This window comes from Euprymna scolopes, chromosome 28, assembly GCF_053919585.1.
Source record: "Euprymna scolopes isolate OS-2025 chromosome 28, ASM5391958v1, whole genome shotgun sequence".
Lineage (NCBI taxonomy): Eukaryota > Metazoa > Mollusca > Cephalopoda > Sepiida > Sepiolidae > Euprymna > Euprymna scolopes.
The window spans coordinates 20,572,360-20,595,464 of NC_136509.1; the positions used below are offsets into that span (position 1 = coordinate 20,572,360).

Genomic DNA, 23,105 nt, shown 5'->3' on the forward strand with positions numbered 1-23,105 from the left:
AAATCAAATATTATGAGACATTTTATCGAAGAAAAACTTCCCACCATCTTGTTTTTGAATAATACACTGCTAGCGACACCTATTGGCAATGTTGGGAATATAAGACCAGAAAGGGGCAGACAATCGACTTTCCACACTATAGAAAAAAAACTTGGAAAATTAAGACATTTATAAGTTTTTGAAGATGTTGAAAACGAAAATAACGTTTAAAATTCCAGCAAACGAGTAGTTTCCAAGATATGAAGAAATGTTAGTTTAAAGAAAGAGGGGTCACTTTTCTATAATAATTTAAGGTATAATGATCACCCACTTTATGGGCACTACTAGTGTAAAACTTGAATTTACGCCGCTGAAATACACATTTGCCGAATTTTTGTTGGAGGAGCGTCAACGTGTGGATGCTCAATTTACGTAAAATTCTTCATATCTTGGAAACTACTCGTTTGCTGGAATTTTAAACGTTATTTTCGTTTTCAACGTCCTCAAAAACTTCTACAGTTATATTGTTCTCGGATACATAATATACGAGAAAATGCCTGATTCGATTTCCTTCGCCACACAAATTCCAGCCAATGTAAATTGAACATCATTATATTTTTTAATACGATAGCGTGTGTGTTCTTTTGTGTGGCACGCTTACACCCGGGTCGTTTAATTGTTACGCTCTATTTCTTGTCATGAATAATTTTACCAATAATTTTCATAAGTTTGGGTTTCGGTTTCGAGTATAACTGATGGCACTTTATCTATTTTTTTTTTATAAATAATTTTATCAAGAATTCTTCATAAATTTTTGTTTCGGTTTCGATTATGGCTGAAGAGACTCAAGTTTATATATATATATATATATATATATATATATATATATATATATATATATATGAAATAAAATGGAGGTGGAAGGACCTGGATACTCAACGTTTCGCCCGATTTATGCCGGCTTCTTCAAGAGGGATGGTCATTGACGAGAGAGTTGGAGGATTGGGGCTATATATAATGATGGGGGAGAGCAACGTGTTTTCCTTATGTAAATTAGGTATCATATATACATATATATACATTTTATGAGAGAAAAAAATAAATAAATTAGAGTAAATTAGTGTAGTGGATTACGTCTAAAAGTTAAAATATCGTAGAGATTAAAAAAATAATAATAAATCGGGCGAAACGGTGAGTATCCAGGTCCTTCCACCTCCATTTTATTTCATATCGTCGGATTTAATCCAGCTCAACAATCATATATATATATATATATATATATATATATATATATATATATATATATATATATATATATATATATATATATATATATATATATATATACACACACACACACACACACACACACACACACACATATATATGTTGTTCATAAGTGTTTATTTCGGTTTCGATTCAAGCTAATGCACCCAAGTCATATGGATATATTTTTTTATTTTTTAAATCGCAACTTTATAACATATGAAATCTGCAAGAATTAAAATATCATATTTAAACATACTTTACGACCGGGCTTTACCGGGTGTTCGTGCTAGCTTAGATAAATACTTGTGCAGTTTTAACAAAAAAGCTACAATAATATCAGAATGCCAACATCAATATATTACATATGAATGAGTCCCCTGTGGAATTTCCACAGGTCCCGCTAGTTATACTTATTAAATAATTACTAATTAAACAATAATTAAATTCTTTACCAATATTTTAATTTTTTTTTTTAAATTATTTTGCAATAATTACATCAACTTCACTAGCCAATCAAATGACATTCCAAGAGGCGGTGAAGCCTCAAATATGTCCTAGTATTTTACTCATACCACAAGGTAAAATACCAGGTTGAGAATCTGGTGCAGTCTATCCTTCTCTCGATGGTAGATGGGACTCTCTTAAGCCGTGGTAGGCACCCCGTCTAGTGATGGAGTGATGATAAAAAATACCCTTGATAGTCCTGGTGAACCATCAAATATTCAGATACCGACAAGATTTGAATTACACTACAAATCTGTGCGAGTTCAATCTCGGCTACGGCCGCACTGGATGGATGGATTTTCCTCATTCTTTGGTTTATATGACCTGCAAGAGAGTCTCATTTTAAAGGAAATTCAGTTGGAAAATTAGTCTCAAATAATTTACAAGGGTCGTTCCAAAAGTAAAGCCTCCTATTTTTTAAACACAAAAAGTTAAAGAGCTGGGAAGACGGGCGCTGTACCATTAAAACGAGACACATTTTGTTCTCCAGAATTTATTTTTCTACATAGTCACCGCCATTCTTAGCACTTTTACCAAAAATTCAATGTCTCATCTTTGCTTATGATGCACGTCCATGACAGGAGTTTCTTTCTTAGAGTCTCACACTGTCAATATCTGCAACAGAGAGATGAAAATTTTAGGTCATAAAAGCATAAGTTCAGTCATCATAACAATGCAGTTTGTAATCCACTCTGATCTATTCGGGCAGAATAAAAAAATAGGAGGCATTACATTTGGAACGCCACTCGTATGTTTGTGTTCTATTCTCGTGTAATGTATTTGCGTTAAAAAATAATATTTAATAGAAAATATAAGCATATGCATTTACAATAAATATTATTCGTAAGTATATATTTTTACTTATGAATAATATACGCCATCAATGTTATTTTTGCCGGAAGTAAGGTATATAATGTTTATGTTTATTTACCGTTAGGACATTAATAATAAATTTTAATTTAAAAATTAAATATTAGCTTTTAATTTTTTTGCACTTGTGTGTCAGTACGACTTTTTGGGTTTCAGTTGGGACATTTGTAGAGTGCATAGCAAGGGGAGACAAACATACATCAGAGGCAGACAAATGCAATTCAAACGCATTTCAATAATGCATGGCCATGTTTTATTTAAAATTAGCCTGGGTGCCAGGCGTTGCCCAGGTGTTTGGAGGTGTGTGTTGAGCAAAAAAAAAAAAAGAAAAAAGTGGTAGTAGGCAGGCAGGCTCGAACCTATGACACGACGGCAGAAAAGAAAGTAAAAAAAAATTTGACGTCTTAGCATTACTCCATGACGCGACCGGAAGTTTAAAGCGTTCAAATTTAACATAGAATTGGTGTTGCTTTTAAACCTCCCAAGAAAGCAAATTAGACATAAGATGGTTTTTAATGTGGGTGGAAAACCAGCCCCCCCCCAAAGGGGGACTCTGGCAGTATCAAAATAAATAGTAATTGTCTCAGCATGAAGGGTTTCCCCTACATTGACCAAGGACTAATTACAGAACAGATACTACCCAGCCTGAAGGTCATGCGGTTGCGTTTCAATATTTTTGCTTTGCTTATACGAAAAAGACAAACACTGGAGATGAGAGCACGGTGTGAATTTTGTTTAACTCGATCAAAAAAAAATAGAGACAACGTCCGTTTCCAAATGTGAGATATTACAATCTGGGAAGTATATGAAAACTTCTTGTGGAATCTAACCGACGTGAGAATCACGATCCAAAAAGCCTTTCGCGGATCAACACAAACGCACGCGCCCATTTTGCCCTTTATATAATAGACTAGCCTGGGTACCCAGCGTTGCTCGGGTGTTTAGAGGCGTGTGTTGAGTGTATAAAAAAAAAAAACAGAGGTAGTTGGCAGGCAGGCTCGAACCCGTGATGCGAAGGCAGACATACAAACATATATACATACATACATACATAAACAGACAGGTGAGATTTATATTATAGAAAAGAATATCTATTTTGTTAAAAAAAAAAAAAAGATTATATTTTGTCTTATAAGTTTATTATATTTATTTTAATTCAATAGATGTGTAAGGAAAACTTTATGTTCATGTTTTATTATAAATTTTAAAAAATCTTTATTTTGTTTTAAAAAATCTATTTTGTGTTATCATAAGACTCTTTTATTTACCAAAAAAAAAAAAGAAAAGAAAAGAAAAAGAAAAGAAAAGAAAAAAAAAGCATTCTCAACAAAAAAACCCATATTCAAAACTTTCAGAATTTTGGCTTTGTTACAAAAATTATATATTTTTTTCGATTTTCAATTCGGTTCTGAACTTTGATTTGTCTGTCCCTGCTATGCACTCTCCAAATGTCCCAACTGAAAACCAACAAAGTTGTACCTTCGCACAATTGCTTAAGTGCCAATTTTATTTATTTATTTATTTATTTTAAACGTAAATAGGTCACAACTAGGTAGCTAAATCAAAATAAATTGCTTGGGACTAATTTTTTTAATGCATTTCCTGTAAAATAATTTATGTCGTCAAAAGTAACGTTTACCAATTTTTTTTTTTTTTTTTTTTGCAGACTCTGTTCAAATAATAACTATCCTCGAAATTTTCAAATCATTCCGTATTATTTGTTAGCTTACGTCATCTTTTTGCAAGAATTCCTAATGATCACAAATCACTCACTGTAACCATTCTCTAAGAGTGCTTGCCTTTCATACCGCTGTAGTATATACAATTCTCACCCTAACCCGAATTCCGCCTGCGTTCATTATCATCACCCTGACAACAAGACGAGCATCACCATCATTAAAAAAAAAAAAAATCACACACACACACACACACACACACACACACACACACACACACACACACACACACACACACACACACTTCATCATTCTTATCTAGTACATTTTCGCTTTCATCTCGCTCTTTTTTGCGCGGGTGTGTCTCCTCTGGTTTATCATCTTCATCATTATCATCATCTATTTCTTCTTCATCATCATCGTCATTGTCATCACTGTCTTCTTCATCTTCATCATTTCATTCTTTTTCTTCCTCATCACTATTAGCCCTTTCTTTATCACCATCGTCATCATCTTTTTCTTTCTCATCACTATCATTTTCTTTTTCTTCATCATCATCATCATCTTCATCACTATCTTCTTCGTTGTTATCATCCTTTTCTTCTTTATCACTATGCCATCTTTTTTTTTTACCATCATCATTTTCGTCCTCTTCATCATCATTTTCATCACTATCATCATCATTCTTTTTCACCAACGTCATCTTTTTCTTCCTCATCATTATATCTTTTTCTTCTCCTTCTTTAGAACCTCTCCTCCCGTTTCCATCTCTTTTCATTTTCGCCTCTCATTTCATCCTCCTCGTCATCGCTCGAGTCACTCGGCGGCTTTTCTCCTCTCGGCCGAATCGATACACAAAACGTATCTCATTTGCCAACGCTCGGGTGCAGCATCTTTCTTTTTGCGTCGTCGTCGTCGTCGTAAGTAGTAGTAGTAGCATTGAACGCTGCAGCAGCAGCAGCAGCAGCAGCAGACTCGCAAATGTGGCCCACCCTGACTACAATGGCGATGACGACAACAACAACACCATGGTTGCCTCTACGGCTGCCACCGGTAACAACAACAACAACAACAATGACGACACTCATTTTAAAGGCAGGCATAGTCAAACTCCACAATAGGAATAACAACGACTGTCCGGACGGCAGCAGAAGGCATAAGTTAACAAAAGATGAAGCTGATCCCTTAATTATTCTAAACAACTGTCGGTAGGGGTCAGTCTTTTAATCAGTTGGTAACCAATAACCCCTCTACACACCACCACCACAACAACCCCTCATCGATCACATCTACTACTACTACTACTACTACTACTACTACTACATTAATGATACTCCCATTCCTTAGAGATGGTTGTGTTGGATCTCATCATATTTAAAAAAAAAAAAAAAAAATGTAGGTCCCTTCTTCTGCTCGTCGTTGCCGGTAGAAGAAAATCGCCTTCGATGTTTTGAAACGCGATTTCAAACACTAGTGCAGTTTAGTGACCGGTCCGTCTTTAATTCACTCCTTCCATCATCTAAATTATGCGCCCAAATTGTGTTGGATGTTCTGAGAATCGAGACACATATTTTTAACGAACGAAATTGCTAATGTTCTCCACTTAGTTACAATCACAATTTCAGCAAATATTAAACGTTTTCAGATACAATTTATCATCATTAATTATTGATATAGCTCTAGCAGATGGGATATTGAGCTCTTCATTTGTCTCACGTCGTCTGCCTAGATTTTGCTCTGATTCCTTTGCGATAGGGCTATATTGATAATAAATGATAATACTATATTGTACTCAGAATGAATATATATATATGTGTGTGTGGGTGGGTGTGTAAATATACACATGAACATATGTGTGTGTATATATATATATGTATATATATATATGTGTGTGTATATGTGTGTCTGTATATATGTATATATATGTGTGTGGGTATATATATATATATGTGAAATTGTCTCTGTGTGTACATTTCCCTACCAAATTACTCTGTCAATTTTCAGTTTACAGACTCGAGATTTGACATAAGGGGTATTGAGATTTTGGGAAAATCTTTTTAATTGGTTTTCGGTCAGAAATTTGGCTGTCAAGGGGTCAAAGTTCGACAATTTGACCTTTGAAAACTCTACCAAACTCTTCAGCCAATTTTAGGTCTAAACACTTGAAATTTTAGATGTAGGTTACTTGGACATGGGTCAAAATTTTTAACTTGATTTGAGCCCAAACCAATAAATGTTAAGGGGTCAAAATTGAGGTCAATCTTTAAAGAAATTTGACCTCTCAGACAACTTTTGAGTCTAAACATTTGAAATTTTACGTAAAGGGTATTCAAACATGCAGCGATCTTTTTAATCAGTTTTTGGGGCGAAAATTTAGCTGCCAAGAGGTCAAAGTTGAAAGAGTTGACCTTTGCAGACTCTACCAAACTCCTCTGCCAATTTTGGGTCTAAACACTTGAAATTTTAGATGTAGGTTACCTGAACATGAGTCAAACTGTTTAATATATATATATATATATATATATATATATATATATATATATATATATATATATATATATGAACATAAAGTTATGAAGAGTACATAGGGCCTGAGCAAAGCCAGGCTGAAAGTAGGTATGATATTATGACGTTATGGTAAAAGGAAGAAAAACCCGTAGCACTTTTAGGGAATTTTCAACGTTTCGTCTCTATTTTCAGAGGACTTCTTCAGGAAATGATAGAGATGATTGAGGAAATAAAATATACCATGACAAGTAAAAAGACCTTTGTGTCTTTTCTTTCTGAAAAATTATATATATATATATATATATATATATATATATATATATATATATATCCATAGTTTTTTGAAGGGGAAGACACAAAGGTCTTTCTGCTCGTCATGGTATATTTTATTTCCTCAAATATCTCTATCATTTTCCGAGACAATCCCCCCAGACATTATCTCCTCCTGTTTATTCGAGTAGGGGTTGGGGTAATAGGTAGGGGGTAACTGCCGGTGATGATGCCATTCCTCTTCAAATTAATGAGCAACAACTTAAGATAATCATCACATGGATTGGTGACTGTTTAAAATGAGACAATCCTCCCAGATATTATCTCCTCCTGTTTAGTCGAGTAGGAGGGTGATAGGTGAGGTGGTAACTTTCGGTGATGACGTCATTTCTCTTCAAATTATGGTAGTAAGTGGGGGACAACTTGAGATTATCATCACATGGATTGGCGAGTGTTTAATGAGACAATCCTCACAGATATTATCTCCTCCTTTTTATTCGAGTAAGGGGGAGTAAGAGAGAGGGTTACTTCCGATTATGACGTAATTTCTTTTCACATTATGGTGATAAGTGGAGGACAATTTTAGATTATCATCACATGGATTGGCGAGTGTTCCTACCATGAAAACAGGATTGATTATCAGATTCGTTGTAAGTGACCTTGAATACCCCTAAAAAAACAATTAGAGTGGTCGGGGTTCTGTTGTTGCATAAGGTAACAGTTACCATTTTATATATATATATATATGTATATTGTTTTAAAAATATAATTATCCACTGACACATGTTTCGTCGTCTACGACTCATCAAAGTGGCTGAATCTAGCGAGATTCGAAATCGAGACCCCATGGTAATGAGCCTGACCTCTTTATCTGTTGGTCCATCTCGCCGACTGTTTGGATTTATCGCAATTTATTTAGATGTTATTTGTTTTTGCTTTTGCAATACGTTTTTGAATTAATTCAATTATTTACAAAAGTGCATTTTTACCTAAATGCGAGTTGGGAATAATTTTCCCTTTAACCAATTTGGTACCCTCACATGGGGAGCGGTATATATATTGTTTTTCAAATATAATCATCCACTGACACATGTTTCGACATCAGAGTAATATTACCCATCCCACAAAGGGTATAATGAATTTCCTACACAACTTTTAGCTCTAATTTTCATTTTAATCAATATATACTGCTAATAAACTTTATGTCTTGAATCCTTATTCAAATTTTAATCAAATTCCATGATGTATGATTCCACTTCTCTAATAATGTATAAGATTAAAGACTGCAGTAAGTGGTCACTGAACTCTTATACTGTGGATGAATCTTACCTGGATTACTATCTATATATATATATATATATATATATATATATATATATATATATATATATATATATATATACAAAAACAAAAAAACAGGCTCCTCTTTCAGTCTTTGACATTTGACAGACTATGGATACCCACCGTAGGGGTGCCTGCGCATGAAATTTTTGTGGCAGGAGGTGTGCAATCTCCAACCACACCTCTCTTGGAAACAAATGCCGAGATAAGCGGAGAGCACATACAGTGCCTAGAATTCCCACCTGGTACTAACCAGGCTCAACATTGCTTAACTTCAGTGATCTGATGTGAACCAGTGCTTCAACACAATTATGCCATATATAATTTATATATATATATATTTCAAAAACCATGGAGGGGAGACTAAAACTTCGTGATATGGTTTCAAATGATCTGAAATAACAGCAAGGGGGTACTTGATTCCAAATATTTCTCATATGTTATATATCCCCTCTTTGGTTTTCATACATAAAGGAAATTTCACAGTGTATAATGATTATTTAATACTGAAGATATTCATAATCGTATCCTATTTCCAAAAGCGGAGAGATATAACATAGTTTTAGTATCTCCTCTATCAAGGCTAGGGATTTTGGGGAAATATCAGATATTTTGTAATCCATATGCAATACTAGGAAAGCAAATGACTATGATTGAAACATTTTATGGCTGTAAAAATGTGCCAAAAATAGGCTCTTGATGATGGATAACCCCTTAATGTACGACCTTAAGAGCAAATGGCACATAGCCCACTACACAATTCAGGCCATTACCTGTCCAACGAGCTTTAATTTTTTAAATTCTGATCAATAGTCGCTGAGATTTGGAACTTATAAAATTGCCCAAAAAGGTGGTATATCTATGGATATATCTATACTGGTAGCCAAATTGAATATTGAAGTGCTCATATCTGTGGTTCTATGAGACGAAACTATACAAAAATTTGGAGTCTTTTCGAAGATTATTATATTATTCTATGGTTAAAATTTTGACAATTGGTAAAAAGAACCTATGTTTTCAAACCAATAAGATATGTCCAAATTTGCCTACATTTGTATATATAGTGTCCTGCAGGCCAGCTTCAGTTTTGCTGCTTCGGTTGTCTCCCCTGTGGCCTTGCTAAGAAAAAGACCCGCCTAATGAGGGGTAAAATGAATTCTTTGAACATAACTGTGATCTAATCCGATTGCCGTGGTGGGAGTGAATGATAAAGACCTTGGTCCCAATTCCTCAGTCCTCTTACTTCCCAACACCAAGATGGCCTAAACACTCATTCTGCAGTTAACATACTGCTCACGTTTTTATTTATTTATTTTTTTACTTTAGAGCCACTACCTATCAAGGCCCGAAGGCCACACAAGGATACGGGTTAATGACTGTAAGGTGGTAGTGTAGTAATCGTTAATGGTGTAAATTGGGTAGAATTTGATTATTTATAGGGGGCGGCTAGACAGCAATTTGTTTACATTGGACTTGAAGGCTTCCATGTTGTATTCAACTGAGAAGCAGGCCAGCAAGACAGTGTTCCACAGGCGGGCAGTGCTAAGAAAGAAACTTTGTTCATGGAATCTGTGTTTTGATTTAGGCACAGAGAGTGGGAGAAATTATTGACAGTGGTTGTAGCTAGTCGAGTGGGTTTTTTTTGTGAAAGTTTGACAAGGAGTAATGATAGATTGGAGTTCAGTCGAGCGCTTGCCATGAAAATAATGATAGATTTGAGCTCCATCTGATGGATCACACCGGCAGGATGAAGTAGATTATAATGAGAAATGTCTCTAATGTTCTGTTCAGTTTCTTCTTTTTAACTTTTATTCTCTACTCAAGATTTTTTGCGGAAATTTATTTTTTAGTCTCGAACCCAACACACTATATCTATACTTATATACTAAATGCACGTTGTGTGTGTGTTTGTCTATATGTCACCTCCAATTGTTTTAAAATTTCACATAAATTTACTTCATGTGTTTGGGAGTGTTCTCAAATAAGTTTTGCATCGTAATGGCTCTGAGAAATATCTAAAATCGATAATAAAAAAAAATCCAATTTAAGAAGAAACAGTAATTGTCTGCATTTTTGAGATGAGGTGTTTTCATTTATTGAGATTGTCGGACTGACTTCCTCATCTTGGTTGTTATAGTCACAACGTTTCGGCCGTTTTGCCCTCCGGCCTTCATCAGGTGTTTTGTATCAAACTGTGTGACATATGGCCGAGTGGTCCTAGACGTTGTATCAAAGTTTACAGTTACCCAAAGGTGCTGAGTTCAATCCTGAACGAAGGCAGTGAAAAGTAACATTCAAAACAGAGAATCAGCAACTATGTCCCAGAGCCTAGCTGGAGTCCGAACATGGTACCCCCGTAATAATAATAAAGGGTTGGGTTCGAGACTCCAAACAAATGGTTCCCTAGTTCGATACAAAACACCTGATGAAGGTCGGAGGGCAAAACGGCCGAAACGTTGTGACTATAACAACCAAAATGAGGAAGTCAATCCGACAATCTCAATAAATTAAGAAGAAACAGTCTGATTTTGACCAAAGTTTACATCACAATTGTATTTGAGAAGTTTTATATCTGCACAAGCAGAAGGGCCAAATGTATAAAATCAACAGTAGGTTCTTTCATAAGACAGAAGCGTGTGTAAGATGAATGCATCTGTTTAGAACACAACTGAATTATGATACTCCACTTTTGCATTTTAAACTTTAATCCATGCCATTATATAAAAAATAATTTTATAAAATCAGCAGTGTGTTCTCTACAGTGCAATGTAGACTAAGTCACTGTGGAGTGGCATGTGAAGCTTCCTCCCGGTGCACCAAGATGGGTTCTCACTTAGAGTAGGCAATCAATTGATTTGGTTTAAAAATGAGTGACTTCATCGATTTCGATGACAATAAAATTATTGGAAGTTTGGAACATTCTTGATCCTAGTTCGATCCCAAGCAACGTTGAGTGTCCCTACTAGTATATATATATATATATACTAGCATTTCAGCCCGGCGTTGCCCGGGTATTTGGAGGTGTATGTTGAGCAAAAAAAAAAAAAAAAAAAAAAAAAAAGCGATCATTTTTTTAAACTTTGACCCCTTTTATGAACCCTTAAAATTTATTGTTTTGGGCTCAAATCAAGTTATTAAGTTAGATCCATGTCCATGGAACCTATATCTAAAATTTCAAGTGCTTAGACCAAAAATTGTCGAAGGAGTTTGGTAGAGTTCTCAAAAGTCAAATCGTTGAACTTTCACCCCTTAATCGCCAAATTTCTGGCCGAAATCCGGTCGCATCAATTTTCCCAAATCTCAGTACCCTGTATATCAAATTTCGAGTCTGTAGACTTAAAATTGACAGTTATTGCGTATGGAAATGTACAAACACACACACACACACACACACACACACACACACACACACACACACACAGACAAACACTTTCACTTTTATAGACATACTAGCAGGGGTGCCCGGCGTTGCTCGGGTATTTGGAGGTGTATGCTGTGCAAAAACAGCAAAAAAACAAAAAAAATGGTTAATTTTTTAAAACTTTGACCCCTATTATGACCCCTTAAAATTTATAGTTTCGGGCTCAAATCACTTTATTAAGTTAGATCCAGGTTCAAGGAACCTATATCTAAAATTTCAAGTGTCCAGACCCAAAATTGTCGGAGGAGTTTGGTAGAGTTCTTAAAAGGTCAAATCGTTGAAATTTGACCCCTTAACAGCCAAATTTCTGGCTGACACCCATCACATCGATTTTCTCAAATCTCAGTACCCGGTATTTCAAATTTCGAGTCTATAGACTAAAAATTGACAGAGTTATTGCGTAGGGAAATGTACACAGACAGACAGACAGACAGACACGTTCACTTTTATAGATATATATATATATATATATATATATATATATATATATATATATATATAGCAGAACTCCGAGATACGGCATTAAGAATTAGTAACAAAATACAGTACAATATATAATACACAAGTATATAATCAAATAACACCGTAAGGTGGGGGTAAATACCGTAACCAGGGGCTGGGAAAAGATCGTATTCTACATCGTAACCTGAATGAAACGTCTCCTAGGGTCACCGTATCCCGGGGTTCTACTGTATAATATATCGTGTTAACAGAAAAAAAAAAAAAAAAATTAACCAGAGTGTTTAATGATAAAAGCAAGAGCAGAATATGCATTTTATTTACAAATCCATTTAAAGTTACAAAACCATTGAATTCGCTTTTTTTTCCATTGATTGGTTTACAACTCTTAATTGTTGGAAACCCGGCTGCCTTTCAATGGATTCGTAATTGTATGTCAATAAAACACACACATCTCGATAAATGATCTAGAACCAGGGTTTTACCCTCTACAATAGTTTGGGAGTGACTCTCGCTCCCAAAACTATAGATGGAGCCGTTCCTATCCCTGCTTCATTTGCACCGTAAAATTTGTTACACTGGACTTGAAAACAGTCGTGTTGTAATCAGCTGGTAAGCAACTCCATGGCACCATGTTCCAAAGGAAAGAAACTCTGCTCATGGAAGTTTCGTTTAGTTTTAAGTAGAGAGAGAAGGAGAGAGAATTCAAGATAGTGGTTGTAGCTTGACGAGTTTTGTTGTGAATATGTTACAGGGAAGACCATATGAGCCCTCTGCTCTTTATCTGCAACCCATCTAGGACCATCTGTTCTAAGCTAGTCCCAATCACATCCTATCTCAGAGCTTCGGTTATTTTGTTGCCATTAAACTTACTGGGTTCTTGATATCGATTGACAGACACTTAGTTTGCATCCTGTGTGCCTGATATGACATTCACCCAGGATTGGGTGAGTTGGCTTCCTCCAAAGGAGGAAGTTTCATCTATATTTGAGCGAGGATGATCTTAATGTTGCTAGTCTTGCATATTTTTTTTTTTAAACGTAGAAGTGTGGCTGTCTTCTTATATATATACTGCTTTATAGTCTAAAATGGCCCCTCCTTCTAGTACCGACCATACTTGCTTAACTTTGGTGATCCAATCAGAAGTAATAAGTCAATGTAAGCATATTGTTTTTCCCCACTCTTTATCTATGCCTAAATCAAAACGTAGATTCCATGAACAAAGCTTCTTTCTTGTATGCCTGTGGAACTCTGTTCCGTTTGCCTGTTTCCCACCTGACTACAACTTAGATGTCTTCAAGTCCAACATAAACAAATTCCTGATGAATCGCCCCCTTAAGTAAGACACTTTATCAAATCTCCTATACTAACGATTACTACAATACTATCCCATTGATTTCTGTACACACAATAACCCTTATTCCTGAGTGGCTTCTGGACCTTGATAAGTGGTGACCTCCATGTAAAAAAAAAAAAAAATATTATATTTCATCATCCAAGTTTATTGGTCGTGCGTTTGTTAGGCAAAGTGGCGACTCCATCTTTTCTTCAACTTGACCACTGTTCGCAGCGGCTTGTTACTGATGTGCTCATTGGTCATGTGCTGCTCAATTTCATCTGGTGTGACAATCGGCTTCTTTGGTCAATTGCAGTAGTTGACTCTGTGTCTGACCTGTAAAGCAAATTAAAAGGTTTAAAAAAAAAAAAATTGAAAATTTATGAAACGTTAATTGGTTTCTGAATTTTTTAGATGAGGATTGACATTAAAGAAGAGTCTGACTTACAACTCACCGATGGCGTAATGGATAAAGTACTTGATAAAATTCAGTTGTAAGTCACGCTCTTCTAGAGGTTGAAGGTTCAATCCTTAGTGTTGAACGAGACTCAAAATGCAATTGTGAATTTTTGCCTAGTCATGATTGATAGAACCTGAGCATGCTATTCCTCGTAAATAAAGTAAACGGTTCCATTTGAAATTCAGTAGAGATGTCATAGTTTGACAGAAAGATTCTAGAGTTCAGCAAGATTCGCACAAAGACGGTTACATCGACCGAAACCTTGTGAAATTAATAATATTTCACTTTGAAAATGCTATTTTATAGAAAAAAAAATAATTTGGTAAAAAAAAAGAAAAGTGGATTAAATAAAAAGTTTCCGTTCAAAATTCTGTGCAGATTTAAGAGTTTGACAGAAAGATTCCCTAGTTCGACAAGATACACCTGAAGAAGGTCGACTGAAACGTTGTTAAAATAACACATAAGATGAGAATAGAAATCCGAAGAATCCAAATGATAAGAATTCTTCCGTTTTTTTTTTCGTTATTTCCTTTCTTTATTATCTTTGACTGGAAATAAAGATAGAGGTATGATGGAAGTAAGAGTCGAAGACGCATATAGAAATAAAGCAGGAGGGTCAAAGAATATACAATGAGAGAGGTTGAAAGCGATATGCATATATGAGCAGTAAAGAATACTAATTTCCATTTCTTCAATTAACTACTTAACTGTATGTTTTTGGTGATCGCTTATTCTTACCAGATTCCAAGACATAATTCATCTAGTAGTTTGGTAGAGTATCCAGCTAGCTGCTTTCATTTGAAATATCATGAGAATGTGTACCATTCCTTTTATAGGTCAGGGTATAGCAGTATTCAAAGGATCTTTTAGGGACTTCGAATACCAGATTATTTTAAATATTAATAAAATTCCAAATTTTTATTTATTTATGCGTGTGTATATATCTTATTATAAATTTTCCTAATGTCTGCCTGTCTGTGGGTGGGTGTGTGTGTGTGTGTGACGCGGTTTATCTCAGCCTACAGGCGATCCACCCAGGAAACTAAGGTACCGAAATGAAGCTTATGACCCAGCGGATGTTTTAGTTATATCCATGTTTGGTGTATGGAAATGCAAACAAAATAACGATTTACGAAACAACATTTTATTTACTGATATTTTTCCGGTACAAGGACTCAAGTCTGCCCAGCTGGGCGAACTTGGGTCTTTGTACCAATAAAACTTTCGAACGGATGCACCAAATTGAAAAATTCTTTTTTTCCCTGAAAGGTGCGAGTCCCTAGATTGTCCTTATCTTTATATGGTTCGTAACGAATAATGCCAAGTCACACAAAAACCCCGAAATAAGGGTTTTTGGGCTGTTTCGTGCAATTGTCAAAAAAGTTACCTGCCAATGTCAACGGAATTTAACACTGTCTGTAGACAGTCGCGATAACATCTTTCAGCATACAGACAGGACTTGTGGCGCAATGAATAACATGTCTGACTACGGATCAGAAGATTCCAGGTTCGAATCCTGGCAAGTTCGTAATAATTTTAACCATCATTTTATCCAACGTCTACTCATTATCCTTACCCTTAGGGTATTTTTGTTTTTCAGTGATTTTGTTTTTTGCATATGGGAGTTTTCCCATACTCCGAGTTCACAGGGTAAGCGTTGATGCTAAGACGATGTTGAGTGTACTTGATGTTGAGTGTACTTGATTTTGTGTTTGACTCGGCGTTGTGTGTGCCGACACGGCGCAGCTGCTAGTTTTAAATATTTGGCCAGGTTTACTCGTAGGGTGAAGTATCCTCGTGTCAGATTATCCTGGCAAACCCTTATATAGAGAGACCAAAGACACTCGAGGATGGTATTTAGTAAGTAATTCCAATATGCGTGGGTGTGTGTGTGTGTGTGTGTGTGAAAACGATACACCTGGAAAAGAAAGAAATTATATCATCTGAAACAAGTTTATTTTATTTATTTTTTTTTTTTGAGCTTGGGATTCTGCACAGAATTTTGAACGGAACCCTTTATTTAATCCATAGAGGTAACATGTTCTCGTTCTGTCATCCATGACCAGATAAAGAGTCTTAAGTAATTCACAGTTGTATACGTGGTGTAACAGCTACAGTACAAAGTTTAATTCAGTTGTAAGTGACACTCTTCTGGAGGTTGATGGTTCAATCTTCACTGCAGACGATACTAAGAATACAATTTCAAATTACTTAAGACTTCTATGCAGTCACGGACGATAGAATGAGAGCATGCTACCCCTGTCGATTAAAAAAAATATTCTGTTCGAAATTTCCGTGCAGATTCATCGTGTTCAACAAGATACGCCTGAAGAAGGTCGGAGGTTATATCAGTCGAAATCATTGTGAAAATAACACTCAAGATGAGAACGGTAGTCCAAAAAAATGGAAATAATACAGACCATCAATCTGCATCTAAAAAATTCAAAAACATATTACAAATAAATAATCGCGCAAGATTAATCCCCGCTGACATATGTCTGTTTAAATAGAGTTAAGTATTTCTATATCTGTGATGGAACAGTTCCAGTATTTTTCCCGATTCCAATACAATTACCGATTCCGATTCCAAATCTTTATAAATCTCTAAATATTAAACTACGGAATACTTTTCTTTTTTAATTATCGTAAAACGCATGTTAAATGTGCAGATAATTTTTTGAAGTGTAAAATATATACTTGCAAGAGATGATGTATTAATTTTAGTTTTACTATTAGTTAAAAAACAATATTTATTATTTTATCATTATTACTAGCAGCAATGGAAGACTTTGCTTTTTAACAAAAGAATCGTTTTTGGCATCGGAAAATAGGTACAAATTTTTCCGATTCTAATACCTCTAAAAGTTCTGATTTTTACAATTCCTAATTCCGATTAATCGTCCCGATACTAGTGTATATGTTTACGTATTTTTATGGGTAGGATTCACTCCTAAACTAATTAAATAAAAATTTAGATACTGCCAATATTTGCTAAATTTTTACAATAGGTAGGAGGAAACTTGTTAGGAATAAAGTGTAGTATCTGTTCTGATACTGCACTTAAGTCTGTTCTCTTCTCAGTCAGTGAAGGAGAAATCCTTCTAGACTGAGACCATTTTAATTTTTGTTCCAATGCAGAATGTTCGTTTTTAGGGGATGAATTTTTAAAATTTAAAAACCTACTTTGTGTCCAATTTTGCCTTCGTGAGGAGAGGGGGGGGGCAAATAAATAAGAACAATAGGTACTAAGCATGAATTAATAAATATTCCTCTAATTTCAGTTTCTTTGGAGTATTTTAAATTTTAAAGGGTTTTTAGGGAACATGATATTAGCACAACTTCCCATTTGAAAATTTAAATATTTCAGATTCGCATTAAATTTGATTGATAGTCATTCGACACAAATTTCAGTTTAAAACAGAATTTTATAGCATATCATTCTTCTAAAGTGTCCTCACGTTCAGATTGCATTTTTGAAGTTCACTAGCTGTTACAATCAGGCTTTAGTAGGGTGTATTCTAATTCCTGCTGTAGCTGTTCATTTGAACCTGAAATGATTAAAATTGGTCAGTCAGAGTGTAATATCTGCTTTGATGCTGCACTTAACCTTTTCTGTCCTCGGTCAGTGGAGGAGAAATCCTTCTTGACAGAGGCAATTTAAATTTTTGTTCCTATCCAGAGTGCCCCATTTTGGGGAGTTTGATTAAAAACCAACATTGTGTCTAACTCTGACTTCGTGTGTGTGTGTGTGGGGGGAGGTGCAAGTAAATAAAGACCTGCTGAATTTTCAAGAGTCTATAACGATTTTAACTGCCTGTACAAAAATGTCCGGAAACGTATTGAAGACACCTCGTAGTTCCACTTCAGAGAATGCTAGCTACCTGATGTATGAATCTGATACAGTAAAGATTAAAGTGAAGTATCTTTTGGTTAGGAAATATAACTGAAAGCTGTTAAGTGATGCCCTGATGCAGATATAACACCTTATGAAGAAATCGTGACACAGCGCAAACAAGTTATTGGTGCTGGTGTATTTTTGGTGCGGCGCTATTTTTAAATAGTTTTTGCAGGTTAAATTCAAGTTCCACGATATCTTTTTTTTCTTTTAATTAAATTGTTAGGTGAAAGCACAGAATAGTTACAAAACGTCCTCTCTATTAAAATCAAGATATAATGATACTGAACCTTATGTCTAGAATCCTTATTCTAATTTTGACTAAAATCCATTACATGATTTTGATTCTAGAAAATGTCTAAAATTTAAAGCTTAAGCTTAAGGAGTTTAAAGAAGAAACTGAAATTCGGGAAATCTTACTTAATTGGTGTTTAATGATTATCAGTCAGATTTAATGCAAATCTGAAATATTTGAGTTTCAAATGGAAGGCTCTTGCTCACATTATTATCTTCTACAAACCCTTTTAAAATAATCCAAGGAAATCCTTCAGCATCATCTATTACTCTCCCACACTTTCTGTAGTGTATCTGATAGCCAAACTCTTCATCACTTAGTTTTTAAATTTGCATTTTAAGTGTTCTTCGTTCAACTTCTACACCTTTCTCCTGGGGATAAACTTTTTCTTTAACTCATGAACATTTTTGCAGCATGAAATTGCGTACTTATGCGTTTCTGGTACGGCGTTGAAATAATAAAGTTATTATTTTTAAAAAGGCAATCAAATTTTATAAGCAACCGAAGAGAGAGAGAGAGAGAGAGACTGTCTTGCCCACTATTTTAAAAACAATGTAAAAATAAAATAAGCAAGTGAGATAACTCAGCAATAATTCAAACTTGCGAAATTTATGTTGTAATGCCTATGAATTCATATTAATCAATGATTTTCTTTATAAAAATAAAACTGCTTGATCAATTTACATGATTTTTGGAATATAATATTTTCATTTCGTTACGTATGCGTACATTATAGAGAATTTTTTTTTTTTTAATACAGGTGAAATTCTGGATAAGAACCATTGTTTTATATATATATATATATATATATATATATATATATATATATATATATGCTTTTTGGGGAGTGTTGCCACCTGGACTTAAAGTCAGTGGTTGGGTTCTAGTGTTTTGTTTTTTTTCTTTTTTGCTGAATTGGAAATAGGTATATTTTTGAAGCAAGTGGGTGATATTTTTTAACTGAACGCGAGTACAGTAAAGCTGGTACCTTGGCTAAATCTGGATCATCAAAACTCAGGAATTACCATTAAATTGTTGAAGGGTACTTGTACAGTTTAATAAAGACATTAAAAAATGAAAATATCGAAAAAAAAAAAAAAAGTTATAATGTACGTATCCGTTATGGAATGAGATTCTCCCCTCCCCCCCCCCCCAATTTTTAACTTAACTTGATCAAGTAGTTTTTTTTGTATTTTTTTTTTTTTTGACCGAAAAATCAATTTGTTATGATACGGATCAAAAGGTGGCCATGTTTCGATTTTTAGGAAGAAAGGCTATTATTTAACATGGAGACGGGGGGGGGGTATCGGCGCTTTAGGCCGAGTTATTTCCACATGGCTACCTTGAGTGTGCTGTCATGAAAACGTGGTTTCCACGCTGTAAAAAAAAAAAAAAATAAATAAATTACTTGATCAAATTAAGTGGAAATTTTTTTCGGAGAACTTCAGTCCAAAGCGGATAGATACAATATAATTTTTTTTTTTTTATATTTTCATTTTTTTTAATGTCTTGATTAAACTGTACAAGTACCGTTGAAGGTCTCTCCTACACAAGCATCGAAACAAGAAATTAAGTTTTGCTACTTTTCCAGAATACGGACCGTACTGAAATAATAGTGTTATAGCATTTAGAAACTCACTCGTAACATGAGGAAGGGGGGGGGGGTGTTTTGTAACAATTCTGTACTTTCACCTAACAAGTTAATAAACAAGACACTGTAAAATTTGAAAATCTTATCAAAATGGATGCCCTCTTCTCTACCCTGCAACCTCTCTCCCACAGAAGAGACGTTGGGAGCCTATCCTTGTTTTATCATTATTTCCATGGCAGGTGCTCGCCTGAACTCCAATCTCTGGTCCCCCCTCGCCAATGCTTCACGAAAAACACCCGTCTAGCTGAATCCACTGTGAAAAATTTCCCCCACTCTTTATCTGTGCCTAAATCAAAACGTAGATTCCATGAACAAAGCTTCGTTCTTAGAAGTGCACGCCTGTGGAACTCTGTTCTGTCTGCCTGCTTCCCACCTGACCAAAACTTGGATGTCTTCAAGTCCAACGTTAACAAATTCCTAATGAACCGCCCTCTTAAATAAACACTTCATTAAATCTCCACACCAACGTACTGTATTTGCAATAACCTTTATCCCTGAGTGGCTTCCGGGCCTTGATAAGTGGTGACCACCGTGTAAAAAATATATATATATATAACACGGTTCGTATCTATATAAATAAAACAATAAATGTATGCGTGTGTCTGTGTCTGTCTGTGTGTAAATATTTAACCGATAAACTCTTAAACTACAGGTCACATAACATTGAAATTAACAGGAAATAGCAATCATACACCACGGATGGTTTATAACGAGTAAAATCTCCGTTTGGCTGGATGAATAACGCATACAGAAATATAGCGGCAAGTTGAAATGCAAAATGTTTATTTCAACTTGCCGACATTTTTCTATTAGTTTGCGCATGCGCAAATTCAATCATATCTAGAAATGATTTTTTTTATAACTTTCTTATCTGGTGAGGTCAAACGGTACGGAACGCGGTTGCAGCACTAAATATTTCGGTTTCGATTCTAGCTGATAGCACCCAAATCATTGTCTTTTTAACTTTTTAAATCAGTACTAATATATATATATATATATATATATATATATATATATATATATATATATATATATATATAAATATATATATAATGTAAATATTTAATAAAGAATGGATTCTTTAATGATGAATACGAAATTTGCATGAATTGAAGTATAATTTAAGTATATTTTACAATCGGCAAGATCAGACGCCCCCCCCCCCTCCGCTAGTTTTAAATAAGTGCCTAAGTTTTCAATATCAAATTTTGTGTTTTCCTAAATAAGTAATTTTATAAGTTAATAATAATAACTTGCATAATCTTTTTTTTTTAAAGGGCTAAGATATTATCATCTGACACAAAAAAAAACCCAAAAAACACATAGTTACAAAAACAAACTCACCACCAAAACGAAGAAAATAATATAAAAAAAAATAATAAATAAATAAATAAAAGCTTACATTACATTCGGCGTCGGAAAGGGAAACTGGAACTGAAATCCAGCAGAAGGAGAAACCTGCTGTGGAATTGAAGAGTTTCATTGTTAATGACCAAAGATGTGAGATGCCAGATGAGTCAGTCTTTAAATCAATCATCCAATCGATACTATTACTGCTACTACTACACAGTCTACAACTATCACATTACTATTGCTTTCTCAAGTAACAACATTACTATTACTACTATTACTGCTATTACTTACAACTATTACTACTTCCATAACAATCGATCTACTTACGGTCATTTAAGCATTAATACCGTTGGGAAATGTATCAAGTTGCAATGTTACTCCTAGATAAAATAACAACTTTTGTTCAATTAATTATATGGAATGAAGTGGTTACACTATGTATTATTAGCATTAGGGGGTGTAAACCCCATTTTTTTCCTTTTTTTTTTTTTCATTTGAAGCTATTGATAAAATAACAACTTGGATTTAATCAATTACATACAACGAATCGGTTACACTATATATTATTGCTGGAAGATGTATAAACCCACTTCTTTGTTAGAAGCTATTTGTAAAATATGACGTTGGATTCAATCAATTACATACAACGAATGGATTATACTATGTGTTACTGTTGAGAGATATATAAACCCACTTTTTTGTTTGAAGACATTGATAAAATAGCACCTTGGGTACACTCAATTACACACAACAAATGGGTTTCACTATGTATTACTGTTGGGAGATGTAGAAACCCACTTTTTTGTTTGACGCTATTTTTAAATTGGTAAAATAGCACCTTGGGTTCAATCAATTACATACAACGAATGGGTTTCACTATGTATTACTGTTGGGAGATGTAGAAACCCACTTTTTTGTTTGACGCTATTTTTAAATTGGTAAAATAGCACCTTGGGTTCAATCAATTACATACAACGAATGGGTTTCACTATGTAATATTGTTAAATGTAGAAACCCACTTTTTTGTTTGACGCTATTTTTAAATTGGTAAAATAGCACCTTGGGTTCAATCAATTACATACAACGAATGGGGTTCACTATGTATTATTGTTAAATGTAGAAACCCACATTTTTGTTTGAAGCTATTTTTAAATTGGTAAAATAGCACCTTGGGTTCAATCAATTACATACAACGAATGGGTTTCACTATGTATTATTGTTAAATGTAGAAACCCACATTTTTGTTTGAAGCTATTTTTAAATTGGTAAAATAGCACCTTGGGTTCAATCAATTACATACAACGAATGGGTTTCACTATGTATTATTGTTAAATGTAGAAACCCACTTTTTTGTTTGACGCTATTTTTAAATTGGTAAAATAGCACCTTGGGTTCAATCAATTACATACAACAAATGGGTTTCACTATGTATTATTGTTAAATGTAGAAACCCACTTTTTTGTTTGACGCTATTTTTAAATTGGTAAAATAGCACCTTGGGTTCAATCAATTACATACAACGAATGGGTTTCACTATGTATTACTGTTGGGAGATGTAGAAACCCACTTTTTTGTTTGAAACTAGTGAGATACTATTTTATCAATAGCTTTGAAGAAAATACTGCGTTTATACATCTTGCAACAATATTACATAATGTAGCTGACATTTTGTTCAAGATTAATCGAACACAAGTTGCTATCTTAACAAAATCTCTGAGGAAGTGGTAAGTTTACACATTTCCCAACAATTTTTATGCTGTAAGCAGTTAATTCTATTTTATAAAATTAGTTACACTAGGTATATTGTCAGAAAATGTG

General features: G+C 34.4%; 1 protein-coding gene and 1 long non-coding RNA gene across 4 annotated transcripts in view; one reads left to right on the forward strand and one right to left on the reverse strand.

Annotated features, from left to right (window-relative positions):
• LOC145249497 (ras-specific guanine nucleotide-releasing factor 2-like) overlaps positions 1 to 23,105 on the forward strand; it is a 1,106,705-nt gene that overhangs the window by 870,739 nt on the left and 212,861 nt on the right. The window lies entirely within an intron of this gene.
• Positions 12,586 to 21,476, reverse strand: LOC145249498 (uncharacterized). Its single transcript, XR_013863539.1, has 2 exons — positions 21,337 to 21,476; positions 12,586 to 13,969 (listed from the first exon to the last, which is right to left on the reverse strand). It is a non-coding gene; the product is annotated as an uncharacterized LOC145249498 (long non-coding RNA).